A 9,581-nucleotide genomic window follows, 5' to 3' on the forward strand; every position below is an offset into this window, starting at 1 on the left:
CAAGCAAAGTATCAGAACATAGGAACCCAAGCAGTAAGTATCTAAAACACAGAGAACATTAGGAACCCAAGCAGTAAGCATCTAAAACACACAGAAAACATTAGGAACCCAAGCAGAAAGTATCTAAAACACAGAACATTAGGAACCCAAGCAGAAAGCAGGTGTTTTGTACCATACAGCCATGCTTTGCTAGATTATAGCTCAAGGCTCAGGGATGAGATAGGAACAATTTTATGGTTCCATAATACTGTATATTCAGTAAGCAGTACTCAAACTCCCCTGTCTCCCATCTCAAACACATCTCTCTGTACCACACTCTGCACTAGAAACACTAGCCTGGTGACCAATTACAGACCAGCTACACACCAGCTAAAGATGAACTACAGACCAGCTACACACCAGCTAAAGATGAACTACAGACCAGCTACAGACCTCAAGTGGAGCCATCGGTCTGCTCAGCCTCTATAGACCAACACTGACCTCTAGTGGAGCTATCGGTCTGCTCAGCCTCTACAGACCAACACTGACCTCTAGTGGAGCCATCGGTCTGCTCAGCCTCTATAGACCAACACTGACCTCTAGTGGAGCTATCGGTCTGCTCAGCCTCTACAGACCAACACTGACCTCTAGTGGAGCCATCGGTCTACTCAGCCTCTACAGACGAACACTGACCTCTAGTGGAGCCATCGGTCTACTCAGCCTCTACAGACGAACACTGACCTCTAGTGGAGCCATCGGTCTACTCAGCCTCTACAGACGAACACTGACCTCTAGTGGAGCCATCGGTCTGCTCAGCCTCTTTACAGTCCAGGTTCTTGAGGAGCTGCATGCTCTTCCCAGCCATGATGATCTGTTTGAGGACCGGCTTGAGGAAGGACACCATGGTGAGCTGAGACTTCGATCCCTGCTCCCCTGCGCTGCTCCCGCTGGCCGCGTCACTCAGCTTGTCCTCGCTCTCCACCGTCTCGGAGATACTGTACAAGGTGTAGGTGGCGTACCAAAAGTCTCTGTGATTCACTGGTACGTCTTTGTTCCTGGGTTGGGAGATACAGACAAGGTAGGGGTCAGGACCATTGATTTATATATACACACACTAGATGACTAATATAGGGGGTGCTGTGTTGAAGCCAACACACCTCCATCTTGGTACCCCCCCACTTTATGAAGGTCTACATTCATTTATACCATGTTTATTCTATTACAGACACTGTACGTTATACTATGTGAGCTTTTATATAAAAAATCATATCATAAAAACCACATTGAAAACCTGGTTGTTTTATTCAATTCAGAATAAATGACTGACAACACAGCTCTTCTTAGCTCCCTCAGTAGATGCCTCCTGGAGAACTTATTTCTATTGCTTTGAATCTTTTTAAATGAATTTCTCTTATTAACACTTTGATCTAGCGAGCTATTTGTGTAGGTGGCTATCAAGTAAACCCAATGATAGCCATGTCACATGGATATTCTCATTTTGGAAAAAGCCTTTTCAGTGTTAAAATAGGAAGTATTCGGCCCCCTTGAACTTTGCGACCTTTTGACACATTTCAGGCTTCAAACATAAAGATATGAAACTGTATTTTTTTGTGAAGAATCAACAACAAGTGGGACACAATCATGAAGTGGAACGACATTTATTGGATATTTCAAACTTTTTTAACAAATCAAAAACTGAAAAATTGGGCGTGCAAAATTATTCAGCCCCTTTAAGTTAATACTTTGTAGCGCCACCTTTTGCTGCGATTACAGCTGTAAGTCGCTTGGGGTATGTCTCTATCAGTTTTGCACATCGAGAGACTGACATTTTTTCCCATTCCTCCTTGCAAAACAGCACGAGCTCGGTGAGGTTGGATGGAGAGCATTTGTGAACAGCAGTTTTCAGTTCTTTCCACAGATTCTCGATTGGATTGAGGTCTGGACTTTGACTTGGCCATTCTAACACCTGGATATGTTTATTTTTGAACCATTCCATTGTAGATTTTGCTTTATGTTTTGGATCATTGTCTTGTTGGAAGACAAATCTCCGTCCCAGTCTCAGGTCTTTTGCAGACTCCATCAGGTTTTCTTCCAGAATGGTCCTGTATTTGGCTCCATCCATCTTCCCATCAATTTTAACCATCTTCCCTGTCCCTGCTGAAGAAAAGCAGGCCAAAACCATGATGCTGCCACCACCATGTTTGACAGTGGGGATGGTGTTCAGGGTGATGAGCTGTGCTGCTTTTACGCCAAACATAACGTTTTCGATTGTTGCCAAAAAGTTCAATTTTGGTTTCATCTGACCAGAGCACCTTCTTCCACATGTTTAAACGACACTTTTTATGGATATCTTTAAGAAATGGCTTTCTTCTTGCCACTCTTCCATAAAGGCCAGATTTGTGCAATATACAACTGATTGTTGTCCTATGGACAGAGCCTCCCACCTCAGCTGTAGATCTCTGCAGTTCATCCAGAGTGATCATGGGCCTCTTGGCTGCATCTCTGATCAGTCTTCTCCTTGTATGAGCTGAAAGTTTAGAGGGATGGCCAGGTCTTGGTAGATTTGCAGTGGTCTGATACTCCTTCCATTTCAATATTATCGCTTGCACAGTGCTCCTTGGGATGTTTAAAGCTTGGGAAATCTTTTTGTATCCAAATCCGGCTTTAAACTTCTTCACAACAGTATCTCGGACCTGCCTGGTGTGTTCCTTGTTCTTCATGATGCTCTCTGCACTTTTAACGGACCTCTGAGACTATCACAGTGCAGGTGCATTTATACGGAGACTTGATTACACACAGGTGGATTGTATAATATATTAATCTCTCTGCACGCCCAATTTTTCAGTTTTTGATTTGTTAAAAAAGTTTGAAATATCCAATAAATGTCGTTCCACTTCATGATTGTGTCCCACTTGTTGTTGATTCTTCACAAAAAAATACAGTTTTATATCTTTATGTTTGAAGCCTGAAATGTGGCAAAAGGTCGCAAAGTTCAAGGGGGCCGAATACTTTCGCAAGGCACTGTAACAGACATATAATGAGTCTCTAAAATGGCACCCTATTCCCTGAAGTGCACTATTCCCTATGGGCTCTGGTCTAAAGTAGTGCACTATTCCCTATGGGCTCTGGTGTAAAGTAGTGCACTATTCCCTATGGGCTCTGGACTAAAGTAGTGCACTATTCCATATGGGCTCTGGTATAAAGTAGTGCACTATTCCCTATGGGCTCTGGTCTAAAGTCGTGCACTATTCCCTATGGGTTCTGGTGTATAGTGCACTAAATAGGGACTAGGGCTCTGGTCTAAAGTAGTGCACTATATAGGGAATAGGGCTGTGGTCTAAAGTAGTGCACTATATAGGGAATAGGGCTCTGGTCTAAAGTAGTGCACTATATAGGGAATAGGGCTCTGGTCTAAATTAGTGCACTATATAGGGAACAGGGCTCTGGTCTAAAGTAGTGCACTATATAGGGAACAGGGCTCTGGTCTAAATTAGTGCACTATGTAGGGAATAGGGCTCTGGTCTAAATTAGTGCACTATGTAGGGAATAGGGCTCTGGTCTAAAGTAGTGCACTATGTAGTGAATAGGGTGACGACAGATGACACCCAACACTATCAGGACAAAGAGAGACTTCATCAACGGCCCATGTACCCTGAGTGCCTAAATATTTTCATGACATGGCCAGAAGCGAGGCTTGTTCCATACCTCTGAATGATGAACTCTTTAGCGGGGTCAAACAGGTGACCATGAACGATCCATTCATCCACGATCTCTAGGTATGGTCTGACTGTCTCTGTCCACAGAGAGAATAACAGAGCCACCTAGGTCAGAGGTCAGGGTAGTTAGACAGTTACACAACTGGCTGTTTGGAGTCGATTAACTCTCACTCCAAAGACATGCACGAAAACCAAACACACTCACAAACACGGTCACAGACACACACACACTCACTCACAGACACACTCAGACACACACACTCACAGACACGGTCACAGACACACACACTCACAGACACGGTCAGACTCACAGGCACGGTTACCAGACACGGTCAGACTCACAGACACGGTCAGACTCACAGACACGGTCAGACTCACAGACACGGTCAGACTCACGGTCACAGACACGGTCAGACTCACAGACACGGTCAGACTCACAGACACGGTCACACTCACAGACACGGTCACACTCACACACACTCACGGTCACACTCACACACACTCACGGTCAGACTCACAGACACGGTCACACTCACAGACACGGTCACACTCACAGACACGGTCACAGACACGGTCAGACTCACAGACATGGTTACCAGACACGGTCAGACTCACAGACACGGTCAGACTCACAGACACGGTCACACTCACGGTCAGACTCACAGACACGGTCAGACTCACGGTCAGACTCACAGACACGGTCAGACTCACAGACACGGTCAGACTCACAGACACGGTTACCAGACACGGTCAGACTCACAGACACGTAAACACAAACACTCACGGCCTGTTGGGATGCCTCTCCCACGCTGTCGTACTCTATGATAGCCTTGTACAGTGTGTTGAGCAGGTGTGAGGCCCGCACCACGTTAGGGGTCTCAGGGGGGACCTCTGCCACACCCGTACAGAACACCCTGTGGAGCACCTTGATCTGGGCCAGGTGAGGGGTCAGTCTGTCCAGCACCCCCGCCAGGGTCACAGTCTCATCTACAGAGGTTATAACAGGGTCACCGTCTCATCTACAGAGGTTATGACAGGGTCACCGTCTCATCTAGAGGTTATAACAGGGTCACCGTCTCATCTAGGGGTTATAACAGGGTCACAGTCTCATCTACAGAGGTTATAACAGGGTCACCGTCTCATCTAGAGGTTATAACAGGGTCACCGTCTCATCTAGAGGTTATAACAGGGTCACCGTCTCATCTAGAGGTTATAACAGGGTCACCGTCTCATCTAGAGGTTATGACAGGGTCACCGTCTCATCTAGAGGTTATAACAGGGTCACCGTCTCATCTAGAGGTTATAACAGGGTCACCGTCTCATCTAGAGGTTATAACAGGGTCACCGTCTCATCTAGAGGTTATGACAGGGTCACCGTCTCATCTGGAGGTTATAACAGGGTCACCGTCTCATCTAGAGGTTATAACAGGGTCACAGTCTCATCTGGAGGTTATAACAGGGTCACCATCTCATCTAGAGGTTATAACAGGGTCACTGTCTCATCTAGAGGTTATAACAGGGTCACCGTCTCATCTAGAGGTTATAACAGGGTCACCGTCTTATCTGGAGGTTATAACAGGGTCACCGTCTCATCTGGAGGTTATAACAGGGTCACCGTCTCATCTAGAGGTTATAACAGGGTCACCGTCTCATCTAGAGGTTATAACAGGGTCACTGTCTCATCTAGAGGTTATAACAGGGTCACCGTCTCATCTAGGGGTTATAACAGGGTCACCGTCTCATCTAGAGGTTATAACAGGGTCACCGTCTCATCTAGAGGTTATAACAGGGTCACCGTCTCATCTACAGAGGTTATAACAGGGTCACTGTCTCATCTAGAGGTTATAACAGGGTCACCGTCTCATCTAGAGGTTATGACAGGGTCACAGGGTCATCTAGGGGTTATAACAGGGTCACCGTCTCATCTAGAGGTTATAACAGGGTCACCGTCTCATCTAGAGGTTATAACAGGGTCACCGTCTCATCTAGAGGTTATAACAGGGTCACAGTCTCATCTAGAGGTTATAACAGGGTCACCGTCTCATCTAGAGGTTATAACAGGGTCACCGTCTCATCTAGGGGTTATAACAGGGTCACCGTCTCATCTAGAGGTTATAACAGGGTCACCGTCTCATCTAGAGGTTATAACAGGGTCACCGTCTCATCTAGAGGTTATAACAGGGTCACAGACTCATCTAGAGGTTATAACAGGGTCACCTCCGACCACGACATGGAAGTTAGCGGAATTTTGCAACTGTAATAACAGTATACATCAGACAAAAGCCACAAGAAACTCATCAATGTATAACGATGAAAGGTAAACCTGCCTTTGCCTATGAGGTCTCTTTCTATGGTGGTGAGCTCCTGTTTGAAGGAGGTGAAGTATTTGTAGAGAGCCCAGACAAAAGCCTGGTAAGTCCTGAAGGGAGGCTCGGTGCCCTGCTTAGAGGAGTAGGAGCCTGGAGGCAGGGCTCAGTGTCGTACCCCGTTACCTCGTCTATAAACCTCTGCTTGAACACTGCCTGTCCATAGACTGCTATGTGCTCCAACACGGACCGTAGGCAGTTCTAGCAGGGAGAGAAACGGAGAGAGAGAAGAAAGAGGAGAGAGAGGAGAAAGAGGAGATAGAGACAGAGAGACAAAGAGAAAGAGAGAGGAGAAAAAGGAGACAGAAAGAGAGAGAGATTAGAGAAAGAGAGAGGAGAAAAAGGAGAGAGACACGAGAAAGAGGAGAGAAAGAGAAAAAGATAGACAGATAGAGAGGAGAGAGCCAAAGAAAGAGGATAGAGAGAGAGAGAGAGAGAGACAGAGAAATAAGAGCGAGAGAGACAGAAAGAGGAGAGAGACAGAGAAAGAGGAGAGAGACAGAAAGAGGAGAGAGACAGAGAAAGAGAAGAGAGAGACAGAAAGAGGAGAGCGACAGAGAAAGAGAGAGAGGAGAGAGACGGAGAGAGAGACAGAAAGAGAGAGAGTAGAAAAAGAGAGGAGAAAGAGGAGAGAGACAGAGAAAGGAGAGAGAGAGAAAGAGGAGAGAGACAGAGAAAGGAGAGAGAGAAAGAGGAGAGAGACAGAGAAAGGAGAGAGAGAGAGAAAGAGGAGAGAGACAGAGAAAGGAGAGAGAGAGAGAGAAAGAGGAGAGAGAGACAGAGAAAGAAGAGAGAGAAAGAAAGAGGAGAGAGACAGAGAGAGAGAAAGAGAGAGAAAGAGAGAGAGGAGAGAGACAGAGAGAGACAAAGAGAGAGAGTAGAAAAAGAGAGGAGAAAGAGGAGAGAGACAGAGAAAGAGAGGAAAAAGAGGAGAGAGAGAGAGAAGAAAGAGGAGAGAGACCGAGACACGAGAAAGAGGAGAGGAGAGAAAGAAGGACAGAGAGATTGGGTTAGACAGGGAATTCCAATTTATGAGACCAATTTGTTCCAGATTGTTAATATACACATGTAATGATTAGACTGTATTCTTACGTTAGTTAGGTGAGTGACCACCACGTCATTCCTGACCACCACTTTTCCATCCTGATGCTGGAATATAAAGTGTTTCTTCACCCCAGAGAGCAGCCTGGGGACAAACAATCATGGATCAACTGAAGCCCTAAAAGAGACTTTCCGGGAAGATTTGCATCATTTTTAACCAGTAGCTCTGACCGTAGCGCTCAAGAGCCAAAACGGGAGTACTACGTCGTTGGCTCCCTCTTTCTCTGCTGTGTGTGCATCTTGCTAGCTGTCACTCAAATGGCGAGGCTGAAGCTCATTGGCTGGAACTCGCATTGCTAGGGGGCGGGGCGTACGAGGGGGAAACGGCACTGCACAGCTTTCAGAAAACAGTCACTTTCAAACAAAGGATTTTGTGGCTAATTAAGGTAAAACCGTCATTCTGTTCATAGATTCTGCATGTATGAACTACACATTGATACATCCAGCCCAAAGCGTGAGGTTTAAAAAAAATACTTACGTGGACGCCAAAGTTCTGGAGCCAGGGCTCTAGTGCGACCATTTTAAACGCATGCGACTAAAAACAGATGTGTGACTGTGTGAACTGCCCTGTGTGAACTGCCCTGTGTGAACTGCCCTGTGTGAACTGCTCTGTGTGAACTGCCCTGTGTGAACTGCCCTGTGTGAACTGCCCTGCCCTAACTGCCCTGTGCGAACTGCCCTGTGCGAACTGCCCTGTGCGAACTGCCCTGTGCGAACTGCCCTGTGTGAACTGCCCTGTGTGAACTGCCCTGTGTGAACTGCCCTGTGTGAACTGCCCTGTGTGAACTGCCCTGTGTGAACTGTGTGAACTGCCCTGTGCGAACTGTGTGAACTGCCCTGTGTGAACTGCCCTGTGTGAACTGCCCTGTGTGAACTGCCCTGTGCGAACTGCCCTAACTGCCCTGTGTGAACTGCCCTGTGTGAACTGCCCTGTGTGAACTGCCCTAACTGCCCTGTGCGAACTGCCCTGTGTGAACTGCCCTAACTGCCCTGTGTGAACTGCCCTGTGTGAACTGCCCTGTGTGAACTGCCCTAACTGCCCTGTGCGAACTGCCCTAACTGCCCTGTGCGAACTGCCCTGTGTGAACTGCCCTGTGTAGGCCATTCATAGGCCATTCACCAGCCCCCACTATATAGGCCATTCACCAGCCCCCACTATATAGGCCATTCACCAGCCCCCACTATATAGGCCATTCACCAGCCCCCACTATATAGGCCATTCACCAGCCCCACTATATAGGCCATTCACCAGCCCCCACTATATAGGCCATTCTGAGCTCCCCAATATATAGGCTATTCACCAACCCCCACTATATAGGCCAATTACCCAGCCCCACTATGAGCCCATTCACCAGCCCCACTATATAGGTAATTCACCAGCCCCACTATGGGCCATTCACCAGCCCCACTATATAGGCCATTCACCTGATCATTCGTTTCTTCCCGCTCATATAGTCCAGAAAAGAAATATTCTATCCAGTATAAAGGCTGAAGGGAGGAGAAGTCCCAGCTCATTGTCTAAGAAGGTTACCATGGTAAAGACTATCCTGGAGTCACGCCTGAGAATAAAAGGAAATTGGACCACGATGACAAAAAAAGTCTCAGTGGAATTACACAACCTGCCAGCACGGAAATGTCGACAGTCGCTACCAGAGAAATCCATCCCATCTTACCGCAGTGTCTCCCGGATCAACCATCCCATCTTTTGCAGTGTCTCCGGATCAACCATCCCATCTTACCACAGTGTCTCCCGGATCAACCATCCCCATCTTACCACAGTGTCTCCCGGATCAACCATCCCATCTTACCACAGTGTCTCTCCCGGATCAACCATCCTATCTTACCACAGTGCCTCCCCAGATCAACCATCCATCTTACCACAGTGTCTCCCGGATCAACCATCCCATCTTACCCACAGTGTCTCCCGGATCAACCATCCCATCTTACCACAGTGTCTCCCGGATCAACCATCTCATCTTACCGCAGTGTCTCCGGATCAACCATCCCCATCTTACCACAGTGCCCACCCGATCAACCATCCCATCTACCACAGTGTCTCTCGGATCAACCATCCCATCTTACCACAGTGCTTACCGGGTCAACCATCCCATCTTACCACAGTGTCTCCCGATCAACCATCCCATCTTACCACAGCCCACCCGGATCAACCATCCCATCTTACCAGTGTCTCTCGGATCAACCATCCCATCTTACCACAGTGCCCACCGGATCAACCATCCCATCTTACCACAGTGTCTCTCGGATCACCCCGCCTGGGTGACAAAGGCTTTCTCTTCAGGCAGATGGGCTAACGGGTCAGTGTTGTACGTGTGTTGGTCCTGTGGAGAAAAAACAACGCAATATAAAGCTTTAGGATTTCAGTACAATCTCTTCACAAACATCAACACAGCATGCTCAG

General features: G+C 47.3%; 1 pseudogene; it reads right to left on the minus strand.

The window, feature by feature from the left end:
* Positions 1–27: 27 nt before the first annotated feature.
* LOC135566935 (gamma-tubulin complex component 5-like) lies at positions 28–9,239 on the minus strand (annotated as a pseudogene).
* Between the last annotated feature and the right edge of the window lie 342 nt (positions 9,240–9,581).

Source organism: Oncorhynchus nerka, unplaced genomic scaffold (genome assembly GCF_034236695.1).
Source record: "Oncorhynchus nerka isolate Pitt River unplaced genomic scaffold, Oner_Uvic_2.0 unplaced_scaffold_2922, whole genome shotgun sequence".
NCBI classification, from domain to species: domain Eukaryota; kingdom Metazoa; phylum Chordata; class Actinopteri; order Salmoniformes; family Salmonidae; genus Oncorhynchus; species Oncorhynchus nerka.